The sequence below is a fragment of the Carcharhinus amblyrhynchos genome, chromosome 8 (genome assembly GCF_965287045.1).
Source record: "Carcharhinus amblyrhynchos chromosome 8, sCarAmb.v2.hapA, whole genome shotgun sequence".
NCBI lineage: Eukaryota > Metazoa > Chordata > Chondrichthyes > Carcharhiniformes > Carcharhinidae > Carcharhinus > Carcharhinus amblyrhynchos.
In genome coordinates this window covers 8,969,915-8,992,561 of record NC_137331.1, presented here as the reverse complement: position 1 = coordinate 8,992,561, position 22,647 = coordinate 8,969,915, and the positions used below count along the sequence as shown (strand labels likewise).

Genomic DNA, 22,647 nt, shown 5'->3' with positions numbered 1-22,647 from the left:
GGAAACCGCGAGCTGATCCCGAACAAACACTTCCGGGGTTACAACTGTGGTACTGGAATGGTGTAGAAACCCTCGTGAGAGTGTTTAAAACTTGTAGGTTGTAGCAGAGGAGAAACAGTGCGTCCTTTTTGTTGTTGGGTGCACTTTCGAAAACTTACCTAGTTTATTTTAGTGGTTTCTGGGGGTTATCTTCATGTACTCTGCCTGAAGGCAGGTCCTTTTCTCCATATCTCTCTATCCTTTGTCAGTCTTTTCATTTTCTTGTAACTTCCTTCAGTTTCTAAGCCATCTAACATTGTTATTTCCTTGTTTTCTCTTTCTCTTTTTTCCTTGAAATCTTCCCTCCCTAACATCCCTTACTAGTCTGTCTCCTTTAGGATGTGATCTGTCCAGTCTCTCTCTGCCTTTTTCTAATTATGTTCAGCAAATACTTTTTCCACTCTCCTCAACTTCATTATTTTTAACTTTTTATACCTAACTGATTCCTTCCGTTCTCTGACAAACTTTGTGCTGATTTAACTTGAATTTGTTTATTTGATTTGACCTTAAAAGAGGCCAACAAACTCATTTCAAAGTAATTTAGCTAGTTGGTCTTGCTGTGTAAGGTCCAAGTTTTGCAAATGACAGTCCAAATCAAGCTGTTTATAAGTCACTTCTTGAAATGTTTATTCAGCTTTCTGGTTGACAACTGTTTCTTACTAATTATGGCTACTTCCATTCGTATTCTTATTTTGTTGTTGCATCTTCCATCTGCAGAGATTAAACTTCCTAAATACTTGAATAGTATCTTTTTTCTTCCTCCTATGAATATTTCTTTGATGACTTTAAAGCTACCCATCACTTTTTGGTTTTACTATTGTTTGCTTTCATTCAAGCTTCATTGTTGCAGTTACTAGTCTTTGTAATGGAAAAATATAATTAGGAGGGAAGATGAGCTGAATACAGTATAGAATCCCTACAATGCAGAAAAAGGCCATTCGGCGTATTGTGTGTGCACTGACTCTCCAACAGAGCATCCATTCAGGCCCTATCATGTAGCCCATGTATGTAACCCTGCTAATCCCCATAATCTACATATCTTTGGACGCAAAGGGACAATTTATCATGGCCAGTCCACCTAACATACATATTTTTGGGAGAGGACCCAAGCACCTGGAGCCTTTGCAGACATAGGGAGAATGTGCAAACTTCACAGGCTAGAATCAAACCCAGGTCCCTAGCACTGTCAGACATCAGTGCTAACCACTGTGCTGTCCAGAGACTTGAATAATGAGTTAAGGGAAATAGAAAAGTTGTGAACACAGTGGTTAAAAGAACGGTTTGAGCTCATCATGAAGAATTGGATAGGAAAGGAGGACCATATGCAAGCAAAAGAGATTGGTGACACCTGGCATGATTGAAAAGAGCGAGAGAGAGTAAGAATGGGTGTCCTATTAATAAATCCTAATAAAAAAAAGAACGAAAGGAGAATGTTGGAGAGCTATATGCAGAAATTGGAAAACTTGAAATGATTATGCTAGAAGAGCATTGGCATTGATTTATTTGGATGAGAAATACTAGAGTTGGGATAAGAGCAACAATAAATTGTTGTCGTTACTAGTCTTTGTAATGGAAAAATATAATTAGGAGTGAAGATGAGCTGAAGTACAGTATAGAATCCCTACAATGTAGAAAGAGGCCATTCAGCATATTGTGTATGCACTGACTCTCCAACAGAGTATCCATTCAGGCACTATCATGTAGCCCATGTATGTAACCCTGCTAATCCCCATAATCTACATATCTTTGGACGCTAAGGGACAATTTATCATGGCCAGTCCACCCAACCTACATATTTTTGGGAGAGGACCCAAGCACCTGGAGCCCATGCAGACATAGGGAGAATGTGCAAACTTCACACAGGCTAGAATCAAACCCAGGTGGAATAGATGAAATACTTGCCAATTGATTAAAAACAAAGGAAAAATATAACATTGGTATTTACAAAGCTGTGCAAAGATATTTGCTTTATCAGGAAAATGACGAAAGGACTTCATCCAGGCAGTAATGATCACCCTAAGAAAGAAGCCAAAGGCGTGCTTACAATTCCTGTCGTTACCCTGTTTGTGCATCAGAAGTAAGTTGTATTGAGAATTGTAACAAAGAGAATGGGTTGATAGGAACAGATCAACACCGGAGATGGCCAGTTTGATTTTCAGGGAGAGGAACAAGAGAAGCAATTGATGTTATAAGGTTAAAGAGTGAAGGCAATTTAGAGTTTGGACAGGAAGCATATGTTTGATTTGCAGATTTTAAATGAACGTTAATTTGGGTTTATTGGATTAAGCTCATGATGTGCTGCAACACATTGGAATAGACTGGAGAGATAAATGACTCATAAGAAATCTTAATGTGGGATCTCTTTTAAGGCACCAAACAAGTAAACAAACTCAAATTAACTTAGGGACGAATTGAAAGGGGCAATCTTAACATGGGACAAACAAGTCAGAGTTGCCGACAGAGAGACAGAACCTTGTGTTAAAAAAGGAGTTTGTCATTTGTTTATCTCCAGCTGCCTTCAATGCAGTGATCAAAGTAGCATTTGAAGACATTGAATCTAGCATTCAGATTAGTGGGATGATGATAACATCAGTTAGATTTGCAGATAATAAAGCATTTGGTGCAATCACAGAAGGAGGATTGCAAGATTCTGAGAGTAGGCGTCTACAAAGGCACGGTTCTGGAGGCTGTGCTTCTGTTTTGGTGTGATCGTTGTTTTCGTTCTCTCCATCTGCGCCTGTTCTGCTTTGCCCATTTTCATGCTTTCATTTCTACCTGCCTTCTCCCCTACGCCTTGAGGCTCCTTGCATGTTCATGGTCTCTCCTGTGTGTAGTTTTTCTCATTGCAGACCTTCTAAATCATGTTAATGTCAGTTTCTTTACCTTTTTCAACTCACTTTACACATTTTTCTTCTTTTACTGCTCCCACCTCTTTCCTTCCTTCTGTTTCCTTTTGAATATTTTTCACCTGCATTTTCTTGCTATACTACATATTTTCACTCCTGAAAATTAACCCTTCTATTTGCACTAACTTGATGAATGCTTTCAGCACTTCTTCCTTTTAGTTGGAACTGCTCACTCCCCCAGTAGAGGCTATCAGTTACCTAGAGTGACAGATGTCATTTTGTGTGTGTGTGTGTAATTAAATCGAAGGGTGATGGAGAAATTAAATTTGAGATTTTCTGATTATTGGTATTTTAATTGGCACCGACAAATGTATTTGAAATGAAATACTGCTGGCAGCAACATTTGGATAAATCTATGCTTGTGGTTCCATTTAAAGATAGAAGTATTGAGTCTATTGGCCTCCTTAACATAAAAACTAGAAGCAGGAGTAGGCCATTTGGCTTTTGAGCCTGCTCAGCCATTCATTTTGATCATAGCTGATGATCAAATTCAATATCCTGATCCCCCTTCCTCCCAATTTCCTTGATCCCTTTAGCCCCAAGAGCTATATCTAATTTTTTCCTGAAATCAGACAACATTTTGACCTCAACTACATTCTGTGGTAGTGAATTCCACACATTCACCACCCTCTGGGTGAAGAAATTGCTCCTCATCTCAGTTCTGAAAGGTTTATCCCTTATCTTCAAACTATGACCCCCTAGTTCTGGACTCCTCCACAATTGGGAACATTCTTTTTGAATCTAGCCTGTCTAACCCTGTTAGAATTTTGTAAGTTTCTATGAAATTCCCTCTCATTCTTCCAAATTCCAGTGAATGTAATCTTAACTGACTTAGTCTCTCCTCATATGACAGATCTTCCATTCCAGGAATTAGCCTGGTAAACCTTTGCTGTTCTCCCTGCGTAGCAAGGACATCCTTCCTCAGATAATGACACCAAAATTGGACAGAATACTCTAGGGGTGGTCTCACCGATGCTCTCCCTCCGCTCCCCCCCGCCCCCGTACAGTTGCAACAAAACATCCCTATCCCTATACTCAAATCCTGTTATGAAGGCCAACATACCATTTACCTTATTTTCTGCATGCTGTATCTGTGTGCTTACTTTCAGCAACTGATGCACGAGGACTCCAAGGCCCATTCAAGTAATAATCTGTTCTCTTATTGTTGCTGCCAAAGTGGATAACCTTTCATTTATCCACATTATACGACATCTGGCATGCAGATGCCCACACACTCAGTCTGTCCAAAGCACACTGAAGCATCTCTGCATCCTTCTTATAGCTCACCCTCCCAACTTTGTATCATTGCAAATTTGGAGATGATACTTTCAGTTCCCTTTTCCAAATCATTAATATATAATGTGAACAGTTGGGCATTCAACTGTGCAATTGTTCTCTTTTTACAGGAATATAATATCTTTGAGAAAGTTTTAGGCAGGTTAAGCAGAGATTGGGCATTGGCATCATGAGGAACAATTAGGACTGTATTAGGTCAAACTGAGAAGATCCAAGGAAAAATTGATGAAGATGTTCAAAATGACAAAATAAATACGCAACTAAGTGAATTCAAGGCAAAGGCCACAACCCCATGATAAATTCCAGCTATCTGAAAGGAGAGATTAGAAGAAACTTCTTTGCAGGATTATTGGAAAGTGGAGTGTTTGCAACTGAGTAAATTGAATGGAATATTCATAAATAAGTACTTCAAGAAAGATCAGGGATGCAGCATGAAAATGGAACTTCAAGGGTATCTAATTCAATACAGAGAAAACAGGAAAGACTTTGTTGTCAAAACTGTACAGATTTGTGTTCCAGACTAAAGGTAAAGTCCCAGGTAACCATAGGCTGCTCTCCCATTTGAGAGGGAGAGCTGATTGGTGGTGATTTAACTGGAGGATCACTACACCTCAGATTGAGAAGGCAGGATCTCTACACACCTAGCTATTATATGTTAAATTTGCAGACAATTCTTGGAAAACTCATTGTGTCTGTGGTATCTGTTACTTCTCCAGATGGTGGTATTTTCATATCTGTTACACCTATAGATGAGCTCTGACAAAGGGTCATCGAGGCTTGCAGTGTTGGCTCCATTCTCTCCCCACAGATGCTGTCAGACTTGCTGAGATTTTCTAGCATTTTCTGTTTTTGTTTCAGATTCCAGCATCTGCAGTATTTTGTTTTTATATTACGCCTATAATGGTGGTATTTTCAATGTCAAAGTTGTCATTACTGAGATACAAAAGCAGTTATTTTAAGTTGCATGTTAGTGGAATTTGACCACTGGGTTCTTACAAATCACTTTCTGTGCCTTATGCAAAAAATATATTTTTTATTCTAAGTAATAGAAATTTCTGATGCCCAAAATAGACCTTTAACAATAGTTTTAATTTTCCCAGTTACGTGATTAAATATCCATTGAATTGTCTTTCAGTGTTTTAATTAGAAGGTTTTGTTTGAAGCCTTGACATGCACAAATGATCTAATGGGAGATAAATATGATATCTTGCTGTGTACAGTATTTTCAGTTGTAAAAATACTAAAGGATAAACATTATATACATGGGTAATTGAACATATGCAAAACATAAAGGAACTAATTTACAGTTTTTGCAGAATAATGGACTGAATTCTAAAACTTGGCTCTCAAAGCAGAAGTGAAAACACCTAGAATACAATAACAATAACATGTAATTCAGGGCTTTTGATGTCACTCCTACATAGCATAAACACCCCAAATTGCTGAGAAATAACAAAGGAGGCCTACTAATGACATATTAGAAGGCAGGTCACGATATTTCATTCAACACCTATTATGTAGGTGGGTGGTGCCATGATAAGGGAATTATTAATGTTAATTTTTACAAACTAACCTCTTAGAATAATAGCAGTAACAACAGTAGTTTGTGTTCCATGTGGTTGCATTCTCAGGTTCTTCTGTACTAATGTCCCTAATCCATTCTCTAGTGAATTTACTTCATTTTGGAAGGCTGAACACCTTTATTGTGGAGTCCAAGAGGTGTAGGCAAAAGTCATAGGTAGAAGAAGGATTGAAATGAGGCGCTCACTGAATGTTAAAATGGTGGCGTGGGCTTGTTGGGCTGAAGGGCCTGTCTCCTGTGCTGTGTTGTTCTTTGTTCTTTGAAGTAGTTGGGGCAAATGGGAGGGAAGAACCTAAAACATTCACTATCAGTAGAGAAAAAGTAATTGGTAAACAATGGGGTCAAGACTGGTGTGTCCCCTGGACCTGATGGCCTGCATCCTAGGGCCTTGAAAGAAGTAGAAACAGCAGATGCATTGGTTGTAATCTTCCAAAATTCTCTTAATTCTGGAAAGGTTCCAACAGGTTGGATAACGGAAAATATAATACCTCAATTCAAAAAAAGGAAGGAGGCAAAGCAGAAAACTAGAGGCCAGTTAATCTGTCATTGGGAAATTTTTGGAATCCATTATTAAGGAAGTAATAGAAGGTTATTGAGAAAATCACACCACAAGCAGACACAGTCAACATGGTCTTCGGAAAGGGAAATGGTGTTTGACAAATTTATTGGGTTCTTTGAGGATGTAACGAGCAAGGTGAATAGAGGGGAACCACTAAATGTAGTAAATTAGGATTTCCAAAAGGCATTCAATAAGGTGCCATCTGAAAAATTCCTACACAAAATAAGAGCCACAAGATAAAATGTTGGGGGTACTATATTAGCATGGATAGATATTATCTAACACAAACAGGATACAGAGAGTCGGGATAAATGGATTATTTTTAGGTTGGCAAACTAATGAGTGCAGTGTCATAGGAATCAGTGTTGGGATCTCAACTATATACAATCTATAATAATGACTTGGACGAAGGGACTGGATTGTAGCCAAACGTGCTGCTGATACAATGTACATTTTGAGGAGGATACAGAGTCTGCAGAGACTGAGTGGACCCAAATTTGGCAGATAGAGTATCATGTTGGAAAATGTGAAGTTACCCATTTTGGTTTGCAGACTGAGAAAAACAGAATATTTAGATAGAGACTACGGTATGCTCTGGTACAAAGGGGTCAGAGTTTTTTCATGCATGAAACAAATAATATGCAAATACAAGTCATTAGGAAACCATTAGTTAACCTTTATTGCAAGGGCAATGGAGTATAACAGTATAAAAGCATTGCTACAACAATGCAGGGTGTTGACGAGTCCTGCATACAATTTTGGCCTTATTGTTTCCAGATAGCTATAGTTGCATAGGAGGCAGTTCAAAGATGGTTCACATGGTTGATTCCTGAGATGAAGGGGTTGTCTCATGAGGAAAGTTTAAGCAGGTTCGACCTATACTCATTTGGAGTTAGATGATCTTATTCAAACATTAGGTTTTGAATGTATTTGACAGAATAGATGCTGAGAGGATGTTTTTCTCTAGTGGGAGTCCAGAATAATGGGGAACTTTCAAAATAAAAAGTCAATTATTTAAGGAGGAAATGAGTTTTTTTTAATGTTGTGAATCTTTGGAGCTGTGATGCTGAGATTTTGAATATATTCAAAGCTGAGATAAAAAAGATTCTTGAACTATTGTAAAGTTCAGCCATCCATATCTTCAGCATTCACAAATATGCTTCTCTACAGAAAATATTATGTACACCATTTTACTAATTGCAGGTTTATTTTTTTTTATATGCAGTTTTCAGAGAAAAGTTGGTGAAAATATCATAGAATGCAAAGGCTTCTTTTGTAAAAAAATACATGCAAAGTGTCTGGTATATTTCCTGGAAGGGAAGGTGCATATTGCATATACATCATCTACATTTGGCCCATAACCTCCAACTAGTGGCGAAGGCCATAGGCTGCCAAAAATAGCTAAATAAATAGCTGAGTTGAAAAACTGCAATCCAACTTCGGATGTCAGCAGCAGTCTTTGACCTTCAGAGACAGACAGAGCAACAAGATTCCCAGGTATGTCTTTTTTTTTGCCTCTTTTTAAGCAGTTAATCCTATTGTTATTGATTCATTTCAAGTATAATTTTAATCTTATGATTGAAGATGAATATTATTTCACGTGTAGAGGTTTTGTTTGTTTTAAAGCTGCATTATATTATATAACTTTGAATGTAGCATGCTTTTAAATGCTCATATATTTTAATGTCGAATATGGAAACTGAAATTGTAATTGGGAAGAAGAGAGGTCAGAATTTTTCAGACCATAATTTGGATACTTTATTGCATGAGGTTGAACAAAGGAGAGTTCATGTTTTGGGCCGTTAGAGTCTAAACCACAATGTGTTTATCATGAGTATTCTTCTACTTTGTTCACTTAATATATAATTATCTCATATTTAACTTCTGTTTTGTTGTTTCAATATTGCATTTGTAGAATTTCACATTTAAATGTTTTTTGATGTTTCGATAATGCATTAGTACATTAACAAAAATGTTATAAATACCAAACTTTGATCCCATGTTAACATTTAACTGAATGTTTTACTTTAGCAGCTGCGCTATAACATTTTGTTTAATTGCCTCATCTTTTCAAATTTCTTGCAATAACACACATTATTGCTCTTTAAACTGATCAATAAAATACTTTTTTACTTTTAACACCAGTTCTGTGTCTCTGTAAACAAGGAGGTGCGAGAGGGATGTAAGGAGAAGTGGGTAGGGGAAAGTTTGGACATATTAATTGTACATTTTACATGTAGCCTGACTCTTCTCTCTGTGCCTACGTTGAAGCTTCAAAAGAACTTAAATGATTTTAAGAAGGCAAGCTTCTTAAAGCTTGCAGCAGTAGTGGAACATGACTCTATTTTCAATCTGCACTGGATCCTGCAGTACCCAGACAGACAGTTCATGTCAGCTTACAATTTTCATATGTCATTGGAAGGATTACACTTTCCTAAAACACTTGAAATATTTAAGTTGCATATTTCCCACTGTAAATGTAGAAGTCATTTCACCCTATATCTTACAATGTTGATCCTTCAAACTTTTTAATCAGGGAGACTCTTAAATTGGCATAAACAACATTGCTTAAAATACATAGCTACAGACACTGCAAATCCACTTTGCTACAGACGAATGTACTCTTTAATGAAATTAACAGTATGTCATGATAGTTGTAAAAAAAACTTTATTTTACTTTTGTGCATTACATATATTTTAAACATCTTTTAAACATTTACAAAAAAATTAACACTGCAGCTAGAGCAGAAAAAAGTGCAAAAAAAGGTGTAAATACTCACCTATCATCGGGACAAATAAGCAAAGTTAGGGAAAGACTTCAGCATAGCTTTTCAATCCCCATAGCTTTAAAAATCAGAACTGGAGGTTTTAAACTTGGCGAGCTTCCAGCGTGCATCTGTGTGTCGGGACTTCTGTATTGTGCCGACATGTGGCATACAATCCCCATAAGTCGGGATTCAAGATAGAAGTTATGGACCGTTGTTTATTAAAGTGTTTGCATGTGCTGTTCATAGTAGTTACAATTTCATTTGTGTTTACAGTACAGTATAGTATCTGGGCAGTCTTAAATCACAATTTTTGAAAAATGAGTGAATCTGAACCAATTAGGTAACATCCTAGAAAAGTAAGACACTTGCCAAAAAGTGATTATGTTAGTTTAAAGCAGCACCACTGCTTTAATGTTGAAATATAGTGTTAACAAATCTACAGTTTCACTGTGACTAAAGTCTGTTTCTTATTTTGTGGGAAGGCAGTGGTGCAATGGTATTGTCACTGACCTAGTAATCCAGAGACCCAGCGTAATGCTGGTCATGAAACAGTTGTCGTAAAAACCATCTTTAGAGAAAGAAAACTGGCCTACAAGTGTCTCCAAATCCACAGCAACGTGACAGAAAATAAGTCAATAAGGAGTGAGACAGACCACCTGGCATCAACCTAGATATTGGCAAACTCAGCCCTGTCGACCCTGCAAAAGTCCTCCTTGTGAGCATCTTGTACTAATAGTGAGAGAGCTGCATTACAGATGAGTCAAGTAATAACCTGACACACCGATCTAGATGCCACCATCACCATTTGTAGGTACGTTCTGCCTCAGTGACCAGACAAACCCAATGGAGGTATACGGTCAGGAGGGAGTCACCCTGGGAGTACAAAACATCAGCTCCAGACCTTAGGAAGTTTGATGGCATTGGATCAAATATGGGCAAGGAAACCTCTTGCTGATTACCAGATACCGCATTTTCTCTTCTTCTGGCCCCCCATCCCCACCTCCAGCTGATGGATCAAAACAATGGTTCTCCTCTTGGAAGAAAAATTTATTAGCAAAAATGCAGAATGTCCATTACCAAGAGTGGCTTGGTAGCAACACTACAGACTGAGCTAAAGTACGTAGTTGGTGGACTAGGACTGAGGCAGATGTTTAGGGAAGGAATGTAAGCTTCTCCGAAAATGCTGTTGTAGAGTTTGCAAGGTAGCTGGGTATCGCCAAAACTACAGACAATACAAGACTCACATAAGCCAGTGTCTCAGTTAAAGATGTAACTTTATTTGACCAACAATCAAATAGGGAGAAATTATCGAAGAGTCCTAGGCCCCGCCAGGGAGAGAGAGCAGCTAGACATCTCCAATAAGTTCTGACCTATACAGTTCAAGATAGGTCAATTATACACTTGTTTTGAATTAATCATCTTCAATATGCATAAATCAACAATAATACCTGTCATATACTCCAGCCAATTGCACCTTACCTTCTGGTATAATGGTGTTTCATTTGTCTATAAAATCCAGATGCATCTTTCCATTTTGACTAAATCAACATCCTGTATCTTTTAATGACCAGACACCTGGTTCAAAATTAACATCCCCACAAATTTCCCTCCAGGTCACTGTTAAGTCAGGCTAACACATGATCCTGCTTCTGGGCATGCATTATTTTATGTGGACAGTAAATAAACCTATTCATAAGGTCATGAGTGTTCCACCATTAAAAATTCTGCTGATAAAACTTGCATATTTCCAATGTTTCATTACTCCCTTAGAATGTGGTTCTGTCGAACGCCCTTTACCTTGCAGCAACCTGTCTTTGGCTAAAGTGAACAATGGTCTTTATAAAATACATTTATAATGCAATTTAACATATTCCAAAATATCAACATATGTTTTAAAATCATCATTACTTGTTTAAATTTCTTACTGCATTTCATATGTATTGAGACTGCTCCCTTGTTAGATTATAAATCTGATTTAAAAACCATTTATCTTGATGCTGGTAGTTCTGTCAGGGTCTTAAACATCTAATAATTTAAAATCTTCACTAACCTATTAGGATTTTTATCCTCAACAAGGAACAAGAGGGAAAAATATTTGAGGCACCAGCAAAGCCTCTCATCCTCCTCAACCTGCATGCCACGGATGCATCTATCTCTGACAGCATTTCGCGTGGCTAGAGGATTGGCTGTCTAATAGGAAGTAGAGAGTTGGTATCAATGGGTGCTATTCTGGTTGGCGATTGGTGACTAGTGGAGTGCCGCAGGGATTGGTGCTGGGGCCTCAACTATTTACCATTTATATAGATGATCTGGAGGAGGGGGCTGAGTGTAGGGTGACGAAATTTGCTGATGACACGAAGATGAGTGGAAAAGCAAATTGCGTGGAGGGTGTGGAAAGCCTGCAGAGGGATCTGGATAGGCTAAGTGAGTGGGCGAGGACCTGCCAGATGGAGTATAATGTTAGCAAGTGTGAGGTTATCCACTTTGGCAGAAATAATAGTAGGAGGGATTATTATTTAAAAGGCGAAAAGCTGCAGCATGCTACGGTGCAGAGGGACCTGGGGCTCCTTGTGCACGAGTCGCAAAAACCCAGTCTGCAGGTGATCAAGAAGGCGATTGGAACGTTGGCCTTTATAGAATATAAAAGCAGGGAGGTCTTGCTGCAACTGTACAGGATACTGGTGAGGCCGCAGCTTGAGTACTGTGTGCAGTTTTGGTCGCCACACTTGCGGAAGGATATATTAGCCTTGGACGGCGTGCAGAGGAGGTTCACTAGGCTGATACCGGAGATGAGGCGGTTGGACTATGAAGAGAAACTAAATAGACTAGGTCTGTACTCGTTGGAGTTTAGAAGGATGAGGGGGGATCTTATAGAGATGTATAAGATAATGAAGGGGATGGATTGGATAGAGGTAGAGAGATTCTTCCCGCTTAGAAAAGATAGCAGGACTAGAGGCACAGCCTCAAGATAAGGGGGGTGCAGTTTAGATCAGAGTTGAGGAGGAACTTCTTCACTCAAAGGGTGGTGAATCTCTGGAATTCTCTGCCTGTTGAAGTGGTGGAGGCTACCTCGATAAATATATTTAAGTCACAGGTAGATAGGTTTTTGATAGACAAGGGAATTAAGGGTTATGGGGAGAAAGCGGGAAAGTGGACCTGATCCACTTCAGATCAGCTATGATCTTATTGAATGGCGGGGCAGGCTCGGAGGGCTAGATGGCCTACTCCTGCTCCTATTTCTTATGTTCTTAGTTGAAGTGACCATTGCAGAGTTCTTGTGGAGACAAAGGTACATTGACAAGAGTATCTTATCCAGGGTCTCTCCCTGCCCTGTGCCCATAACCTCACATTTTACCATGTCTAATCTACACGTGATGTAGATTAGACATGGGGCACATGTCTATCTACACATCTACACATCTTGGGACACTAAGATGCATTTTGGCATGGCTATTCTACTTAACCTGCAAACCTTTGGACTGTGAGAGGAAACCAGAGCACCCAGAGAAAACCTATGAGATACATGCAATCTCCACACAGTTGCCCAAGGTCGGAATTGAACCTGGGTCCCTGGCACTGTGAGGCAGCAATGTTAATCACTGTATCAGTTCTTCAGCTGTTTCATTAATGACCTTTCTTCCACCATAAGCTCAGAAGTGGGGATGTTCACTGATAATTGCACAATGTTCAGCACCACCTGTGATTTCTCAATCCATGTCCAAATGCTGCAAGACCTGGCTAAGTGCCAGGCAATGACCATCTCCAACTAGAGAGTATCTAACTGCTATACTGTGAGTTTCAGTGGCATTACCATTGCTGAATCCCCCACTGTCAACATCCATTGACCAGAAATTAAACTAGATCAGCCAAATAACTATTGTGATAAGAACAGGTCGGAGACTGGTAATCCTGCAATGAGTAATTCACCACCTGACTCCCTACATTCTGTCCACCATCTACAAGACACAGGTCAGAAGCATGATGAAATACTCTCCACTTAGTTGGATGAGTGCAGCTCCAACAACACTTGAGAAGCTTGACTCCATCCAAGACAAAGCAGCCTTTTTGTTTGGCAGCCCTTCCATAAAGATTCACTTCCTCCGACAATCATGCAACAGTGTGTACCATCTACAAGATGCACTGTAGGAACTACATCAACAGAGGGCAATTTCCAATGTGTATTTTTTAACAAAATTATAAGCATATTTCTGAAGAACGCATTTACAATTTCACCACATACTTTGCAAAAATAAGTCAATTTCCCAACAATCTTGGCTGAAAAGTCGTTTTTGTAAATGGACATGCGTCTTTCATCTGAAATTTGCATTCTTATGTGTGATGTCCACTTTAATACTCAGGAAGTGCTGCAATGAAAGACCGTGTTCAGGCTAAAACTGGTGATAGAACTTATTTACAAAGATTATAATTATACAGTAGACTGTGGAAATAAACCATACTGACTTAAACAATGCTTTTAACTTCCCAGATAACATTAAAGCCTACAATGTTTAGGGGTAACACATCTTTCATGTTTTAAACATGAGTAATCAAGGAGAAATTGATCTTGGTCAGTGGCGCCAAATTTTCCCCCTCCCCAATTTTCTTCTGCATTGACCTGAATGTAAACAAAAATCAAGAAGGGCATAAAGCAACTTGTGTGGCCTTCATCCACTCCAATTAGTTCCATCTTCTGCATTTTCAAATATACACACAATATAATTTCAAAGGTTGATGGTCAAAGACAAACATACTTTAGTTTATAATCTTATAATCAGGCAGCCCCACTAAAACACTGGCTATATCCTCTTGAAATGGAGAGTTGCTTAACTATCTGTATATTTTCTTTACTTAATGGAACTAGCAGAGTCACTTTTTTAAATTAACACTTTAATTGATTTACAGTTTCATGTGAATAATGATATAATTGATTAGATTAATAGAACTCTGCTTCCATTTTAGAACTGTGTAGGGTCCGACAATATAGCAACTAACCAGCTTCTCTCTCCATAGGATAGCAGGAAGACTGAATTTATTTATCCTCAGGAGGAGATCATAAGAAAACCGATCTAATGTTAGACAGACCAGTGGAGGTGATGAGAATGGTGTGACAAATCCAACTCCAAAGTCCATTGTAAGCCAATCATTTCTGGGAGCAGTGACCACTGCAGGTACAGCAATAGGCCCACGCTGAAGATCGTCATTGGCGTTCTGAAGTACCACTCCAGAAAGGGGCTCGGGCAGTATCAGTTGAAAGGGTAGGCAGAGGTCTTATTGTGAAGGTGGCCCTTGCCACTAGTGGGTTTCTCAATTGGGCACAGCTGCCCAACTAGGAGGGAACCCTCAACCAGGCTGCAGGCACATCTGCCAGGGTTTGATTGGTGGATTGCCCAAATGACATTACTTTAATTGGCCTCTTGAGCAGGAAGGCTGTCGTCAACTCTTCCTGCTTGGACTAAATAAAGGATAGTCTGCACCCCACGATCTTCCTGTCCGATTATTACTCTCCTTTAACAATGACTCCATGATTGTTTACAGGACTGTCAATGACCTCATCTCTTTTGCAGATCTTCCCCCAGCTTCCCACGTCATAGACCATCAACCCCAAACAGCCCGCTTTTATCTCATTCCCAAAATCCACAAACATGACTGTCTTGGTAGACTCATTGTTTTAACTTGTTCCTACCCCACTGCACTCTTACTATATTGACTGTTTCGTCTCCTTGTCCAGTCTTCCCATTTAAATTCATTGTTCTTCTAATAACCTATTGTCATTTCAACAATTTACAATATGGATGTCTACTATGAAATCTCCAATCTCCCTACACCTCCCTCCCCAACAAAGATAGCTTGAGGACGCTCTGCTTCTTCCTTCAATGAAAACGCAACCAGTTCACATCCACTACCAACCTCCTCTGCCTGACTGAACTTGTTCCCACATTGAGCAAATTCTCCTTTACTTTGTCTAATTTCCTCCACTTAAAAGGTGCAGCTACGGGTACCTGCATGGGCTCCAGTTATGTCTCTCTTTTTGTGGTGTAGAAATCATAGAAACCCTACTGTGCAGAAAGAGGCCATTTGGCCCATCGAGTCTACACTGACCACAATCCCACCCATTCCCTACCCCCATATCCTTACATATTTACCTGCTAATCCTCTAACCTACACATCTCAGAACACTAAGGGGCAATTTTAGCATGGCCAATCAACCTAACCTGCACATCTTTGGACTGTCTGGTGTATGTGGAACATTCCTTGTTCCAGTTCTACTCGGGCCCTCTCCCCCAGCTCTTTTTCCAAAATATTCCAGTATACTTCTGCTTCCTGCTCTCACCTGGAACTGGAAAACTTCATCAAATTTGCTTCCAATTTCCACCCATCTCTTCCCTTCACATGGTCTGTCTCCAACACTTCCCTTCCATTCCTCGACTTTTCTGTCTCAATTCCTTCGAATAGGCTGTTTATTAATAGTCATTACATCTCATTAACTCAGTCCCTCTACTCCCCACTCCTGGACCTGCTGGATCCCCACCGAGGACAGAGGCCTGTGGGACTGGACCACCCCTGACCTGGGCCTGCTACTGGATCCTGACTCTGTCTCTACCATTGGATCACCCTTTGAATTCAGCCTGCTAATGGATCTAGGCCTGACTCAGGCATGCCACTGGATTTCAACTTCCACCCCGACTTGGGCCTGCTATTGGATCCCTGTGGCTTAGGCCTTCCACAGCAACACCAAACACTCCTCCACCCCCACCACTGGATACTGCCCACCACCACCACCACCACCACCACCCCTCCCACCCCCACAATTTTGGGCCTACTATCAGACTCCCCCCTCTGACTTGGGTGTGCCACCAGAAACCCCAATCTCCCCTCAGGCCTGCTGGAGCTCGTCTGCTGCTCTCTTTCCTAGCCTGTTGGATACAACCTCGCCATTAGGTGTTAAGATCTCCCAAGTTGTTCCAGCAGTTTTTGTTGTTACTTCATATTTCCAACATCCGCAGTATTCTGTCTTTATTTTGGTGAGTCAGTGCTGCTGAACGTCACTGCCCTAGAACAATATCTGTAGTTTTATGAGCTTGTCATCCAGCCTCTAGTTTACCCAAAGTGATCACATTTTGAAACGATCTGCCAATTAAAAAGAAGCCAACAATCTTCGACATTCAATGAGTAACTGAGAGGTATTTTGATTTATTCTGATGGCGTGATGAGAAAAATGGAACCTGGACATGAACAACCAACGTCATCTGTAGGAAAGGACCTGTTAATGCATTTTAGGAAAACTAAAAAGTTCAGACTTGTAGCACACGGGTGAGTCTTATACCCATTGGAAGGGGACCTAGTATTCCAAAAAACGTTTTAAGAAATTACAATTGTTGTAAAATGTATAAGTGCTACCACAATATTCAAAGGATAATCAGGGATAGGTGATAAATATGATATCACCACATGCCAAAAACAAACACACTTAGTGAGTCAGCATTATCTGTTCTTAATGCATCTCCCAGCCGGAGATTGACAGTATTAAGTAAGGGCCGTGTAGCATAATGGTTATGTTACCGGACTAGTGATCCTGAAGCCTAGACTAATGATCCAAGATAAGTTCAATCCTATCAGAGAAGCCTGGGTGTTTTAACTGAATTGAATAAATCAATTAGAAAAAATCAGTAATGATGGGCATGAAACTTTTCTAATGTTTCAGATCACTCGTTCCTGAGTGAAGGAAATTTGCTGGCCTGACTCCAGACTCCAAATGAACATGGTTGACTTTTACATGTCACTGAAAGGGCCCAGCAAGCCACTCAGTTGTATTCAAGAAGGCTAATCACCTACTCATGGGCAATAAAATCTGGCCTTGATAGTGATGCCCAAATTGAGTGAATGAATAAAAAGATAATGAAGCTTACTCTTGTTATACTGACTTCACCTGCAACTTGAGTTGAGGACAGCTCCTTGCACTGGACATGTTTCAGGTGGACTAGGAGCGTCTTTCAACAAGTTGATGGTCATCAGCAATTGATGTTTGTCTTGGAGTGCATCCCTGGACATAGAGTCCTGTATTACGGAAATTTTTGGGATGAACCTTGAAAAAAGCCAGTACTCCTCTTTCCAGATCTTCTTGATTGTCCCTTTAAGGAAACACAGCAGAGTAAGGGTCACCTGACTTGGAGGGTCATTTGGGACAGAGAGTGGATGATCATCCACGGGTTGGAGTCCTCTTAGGCTGGAAATATGTGGGAGCTAGGTACAGCCATTAGGCTGTCGTTTTCTTTTTAATAAAGCCTTTTTGTATTCACAAATGAAGTCTGTGAAAGTGCATCATTACACAGGGACATTTTCCAGAAGGAGGTGGGTGATGGTCCCTTCCCCGGTGCCACATGTTAAGGGATGCACTAAAGCTTGGGACAGCTGCTCCAACGCCACAGGCCACAGTCGAAGACCTTCCTGCCACAGAAGACAAAGGAGCTGGAACTAATGTAAAATCTCTTCAACAGTACGTACCAGAGAATGTTTGAAATGAGATATAAATGTATACTGTAAATAAGATCTGTAAACACAAGTGTAGTGAAGCTCCTTATAGTTTCACACAGGGTAATGACAAAAATGGTATTGTGTGGACTTTAAGTAATGCCAAATTTGAACTGTTAAGTAAGATACTTACAAATTTTATGCATAAAATATTTTTTGAAAACAAGTTGCGCTGAATTAGTTTCAATGCAATAATTAAATAGGGATATTACAAAGGGTCATATTTTTCTCATTGAAAATCATACCATTCTGTTAGCCTAAGAACAATGCACTTATATTACTTTGTTGTTTTAAGAGGGTCATTGAATTGAAGCAGGTTAAAATAACATATAACAGTGAACTCGTATTAATGATTTAAACATTTGTACACGAGTCTCACGCAGGCTGTGTACTCAGAAATTGTGTACTGTTCTGAAAACAAAACTAGTACTGCCCACAAAGTTGCAACAATGCCCAGCAGCAATGAGTAACACAGCGCTTGGGTGCATTGAGAGATCACTACTGAGCCAGAATAGAAGTTAACCTGCCAGGTTATAAATAAATCTGTAACTGCACAGCAAAAATACAATGACATTATCTAAAGGTATAGCAATAGTTTTCACATGTACACTGATGACAGCAGCTCACCATCACCTCCTTTGACTCCTCCACTGTTGCTAAGTTATTTGTTTATTTCACATGTTGTACCGGATGGGAAGAAATTTCCTTCAATTAAATATGAGGAAGATTGAAGTCACTGTTTACAGTTCTTGTTCCAAACTCTCTTCCCTAACTATTAACTCCCTTCCTTTCCCTGAAAACAGCCTGAGATTAAGTCAGTTTATTCAAACCTTAGGGTCACGTTTGATTCTGGTTGAGCTCCTGACCTTATATTCATGCCATCATTAAGACTGCCTATTGCTATCTCCATCACGCCACCTGATTTTCCCATGTTTCATCTCAACTTCCACTGAAACTCTCATCCGTACATTTTATTTAACTCTAGACTTGGTTATTCCAACACACTCCTGGCAGCTTTCCCACATTCTGTCCTCTGCAAACTGGAAGTCATCCAAAACTCTGCTGCTTGTGTCTTAACTCAGAACAAGTCCTATTCACCTCTTAATCCTCTGCTCGCTGACCGATATTGGCCCCCAGTCAAGCAACAACTTGAGTTTAAAATTCTTATCCTTTTCAAATCCTTCCATGACTATGCCACTCCCTACGTTTCTCCTTCAGCCCCACAAGTTCCCTGGCCTCTTGTGCATTCCGAATTCTAATTATCCCACCATTGGTTGTACATGAGAGTCTTGTTCTATTTGGATGTAATTAAGAGCTCTGTAGGAAAATTAGTTCTATTTTTTCTTTGCCTCAACCTTTTTTCTTCTGTTTCCATTTTAACTGAATTTGATTCTTTTTCTATTTTTTCCATATAATTTATTTTCATTTTATCTCTCTCAGATATTTGTTTCACTACTTCATGTTGTAGTTCTCAACAAGAGAATTCTGAGCACTATAGTTAATCCAAGTACATTGTTTAACAGTTTTCTGTTTCTTTTTATTTAATGGCGGTTAATGTAAGCTTTTAATTCAAATAACAATATCACATTTTTGAGAAATAGTTGATATGGGTAAACTGGATGACTCAAGAAAAGATTTCCTTGTTTGTAATAGCAGAAAGATTTAATAGGGTTCTAGTGATAATATTCATTATCCAGCATTCTAAAACAGTGTTCGCCTCCACTCGAGATGCAGCCCATGGAATCATAGAATCCCTATAGTGCAGCAGGAGGCCATTTGGCCCATCAAGTCTGCACTGACTTTCTGACAGAGCATCTTACCTAGGCCTACTCCCCACCCTATTCCTGCAACCCCACATATTTACACCTCTTAAGATCCCTAATCTACACATCTTGAGACATTAAGGGACAATTTAGCATGTCCAACCCACCAAACCTACACAGCTTCAGATTGTGGGAGGAAACCAGAACACGCAGAGGAAACCCACACAGACATGGGGAAAACATGAAAACTCCACAGAGACATCTGTGGCTGGGATTCACTGTTATATGTTATTTAATTTGATTTGAAAAGGATAAGAATTTTAAACTCAAGTTGTTGCTTGACTGGGGGCCAAAATAGGTCAGTGAGCATAGGATTGTGAGGCAGCAGTGATATTCTGCTGCTGAATTCCTTACCCATTCTTCTATTACCTTCAGATTTGACTTTCCTGGTTGATTTGCATCATTAGTGACCAAGCCTTCAGTGCTTGGGCATCAAGTTCTGGAGTACCCTCTCTAAACCTCTCTGCTCCTCAAACTTATTATTTTCCTTTCAGGCGCTATTTAAAACCTTTCTCTTTTTGATCGTCTGACCTATGTGCTTATATAGCTCAGCGTTACACTATGTTGTATAATGTTCCTGTGAAACAGCTTGGGACAATTCATTAGGTTAAAGGTTCTGTATAAATATAAATTGATTTTGAAAACTATGCAGTTCCATACATAGAACAGAAACAATATATTGATAGGATACAGATGAAAAAAACAGAATCATTGAAGAGGCGGAAGGATTGGATTATTAAATTAATCATGTAAATTGGGTATCTTGAGCAGATTGAATTAGGAACTGCCAGCCTGCACCAAATAGGGATTGTACTCCAGACACATTTGAAGGAACCTCTTTATCCAATAGTGTGTCAATTTGCTGCCATATCTGTGGGAAATCAGGGGGCACATACTCATCTCCTCCACCAGCACCTCCCTGGAGCTTTACCAAGAATCCATTGAAAGAAAACAAACAATTAGGAAGTAGAGCTCTATTTGTAATGGAAAAACTTCAGGAGAGGTAGTGGTTGTCTTGGCCATTTCCCTTAATTGTTTTTAACTTAGATAAATGGATTTCAATGGCGGAATTTGAACACACTATCTTCTCAGCTTGTTTGTAATTTGTAAATGTATTTTTATTTTGCGTAAAGTATTTGTACATTTTTTTAAAAATAAAGAATTGTCTAAAGAAAGAGAAGACACACCGGAAAGATGGGCTGGTACAATCCACAATATTGATGGCATTTGAAGAGCAGGCACTTAATGTGGCCAGATGTTCTGCCTCAGGGGCACTGGAGATGGAGAAACAGGAGGTTGCTGCAAATAGGGTAAAAGTATATCTGGGTTCAGAAAATGCATGTCAATGCTCCCTGAGCACCCAGCTATCATTGTAGGAGCTGCCACCTTAGTATATTAAACAGTAGCACTATCTGCTGTGTGTATTGGTCTCTCATCAGTATCTTCTCATGTTTCCTACAGAACAAGGAATCCACACACAGGAACAGGTCCTCAAAGAAGCAGAGGATGATAGCACCTTGGAGCCTGTCCCCTCACCTCTTATCAGTGCACCTTCCAGCAGAACAGACACTTGCATTAACAAATACAGTGACTTGGATGAGTGAAGTACATGTCACTTCAGTGCTGGACGATTCAGGGAAAGCAGAGTCAGCTGTGGCCAGCTATCCACAGAAGATGGAAGACAGGTGCAGCCTTGCTCAGTAAGGCAGAAATGCAGTACCTCATGAGTTACGCTGCCTGGAAACTATTGTTAATGTATGCCCATATGTCAGAATCATGTGAGGCACCATGGAGTCATGGGTTGAGAGTGGAGGAGTCTATTCCTCTTGAGTTCCAGTTTCTCTGTTTTGAGCACAAGACAGTGGCAAACTTCATGGAGAGCCATATGCAGCATCAATCAGAGTGAATGCAGAGGATGCATATCAAACTTGGTAGCACGGGACTGGGGACTGAACATAAGAAATAGGAAAAGGAATAAGCCATCTAGCCCTTTGAGCCTGCCCCGCCATTCAATAAGATCATGGCTGATCTGAAGTGGCTCAGTTCCACTTTCCCGCCTTCTCCCCATAACCCTCTTGCCTACCAAAAACCTATCTACCTGCGTTTTAAATATATTTAGCGAGGCAGCCTCCACCACTTCAACGGGCAGAGAATTCCAGAGATTCACCACCCTTTGAGTGAAGAAGTTCTTACTCAACTCTGTTCTAAGCTGCTCCCCCCTTATCATAAGGCTGTGCCCTCTAGTCCTGCTGTCCTTTCTGAGTGGGAAGAACCTCTCCACCTCAACCCTATCCATCCCTTTCATCATCTTGTATGTGTCAATGAGATCTCCCCTCATCCTTCTAAACTCTAATGAGTACAATCCTAGTTTATTCAGCCTCTCCACTGGGGACTGGGGACTGGGGACTGGGGACTGGGGACTGGGGACTGACCTGAAGCAGCAATGAGAATCATCACAATGATGGAAATGTTAAACTACCACAGCAGTGATTCCCAATCCATGTGGTATGTAACAAGTTTCAAAACATTAATTTAGTTTAGCTAAAACTAATCTTTGTCTTCAGCTGTGTGACTGACACCTCCACAACCTGATGAACTGCAAGCATTACTGGAAAAGAGTAATATGTGCAGTTTACATTGATCAGGTCCTTGCACATGACCAATGGGATTTGGAGCTGGAGATAAAGGCCCCACGCACCCACTCAAAAAGGGCATTAAAAACCCCAGCAGAAGCAAAAGCAATAAAAAGATATATGTTCTGACAAATCACAACATTGTAGTTGGTTAGCATTTTGCTGACACTTGTCTTATATTTCAGCCTTTTTAAAAAATTGTCACTGTTTTCTTCTGTCATTCATCCTTTACTGTGAAATAATATTCAAAATAGTAATACTAAAGCCAAATACTGCAGATGCTGGGGAAAACCCCAGTAATCAGGCAGAGAAACATTCATGTTGATGACCATTTCAAAACATTAAATCAGATATGAACTGAAATTATTTGTAAATTGTGTGTTTAAAGATGTCAAGGTTCCCTTTATACAGATTTCATTTATATTTTGTTGTTTTTGTACATATTTTGTTGTATTATTACACAGCTTTGCTATTCAGACTTAAGACTGAAGATTTGAATTGCAGATTAGCTG

The 22,647-nt window shown here is 39.8% G+C and overlaps 1 long non-coding RNA gene across 1 annotated transcript; it reads left to right on the top strand.

The window, feature by feature from the left end:
* Nucleotides 1-11: 11 nt before the first annotated feature.
* LOC145346947 (uncharacterized) lies at nt 12-21,479 on the top strand. The gene is made up of 4 exons (XR_013887742.1): nt 12-93; nt 7,608-7,879; nt 16,853-17,644; nt 20,964-21,479. It is a non-coding gene; the product is annotated as an uncharacterized LOC145346947 (long non-coding RNA).
* Nucleotides 21,480-22,647: the final 1,168 nt, after the last annotated feature.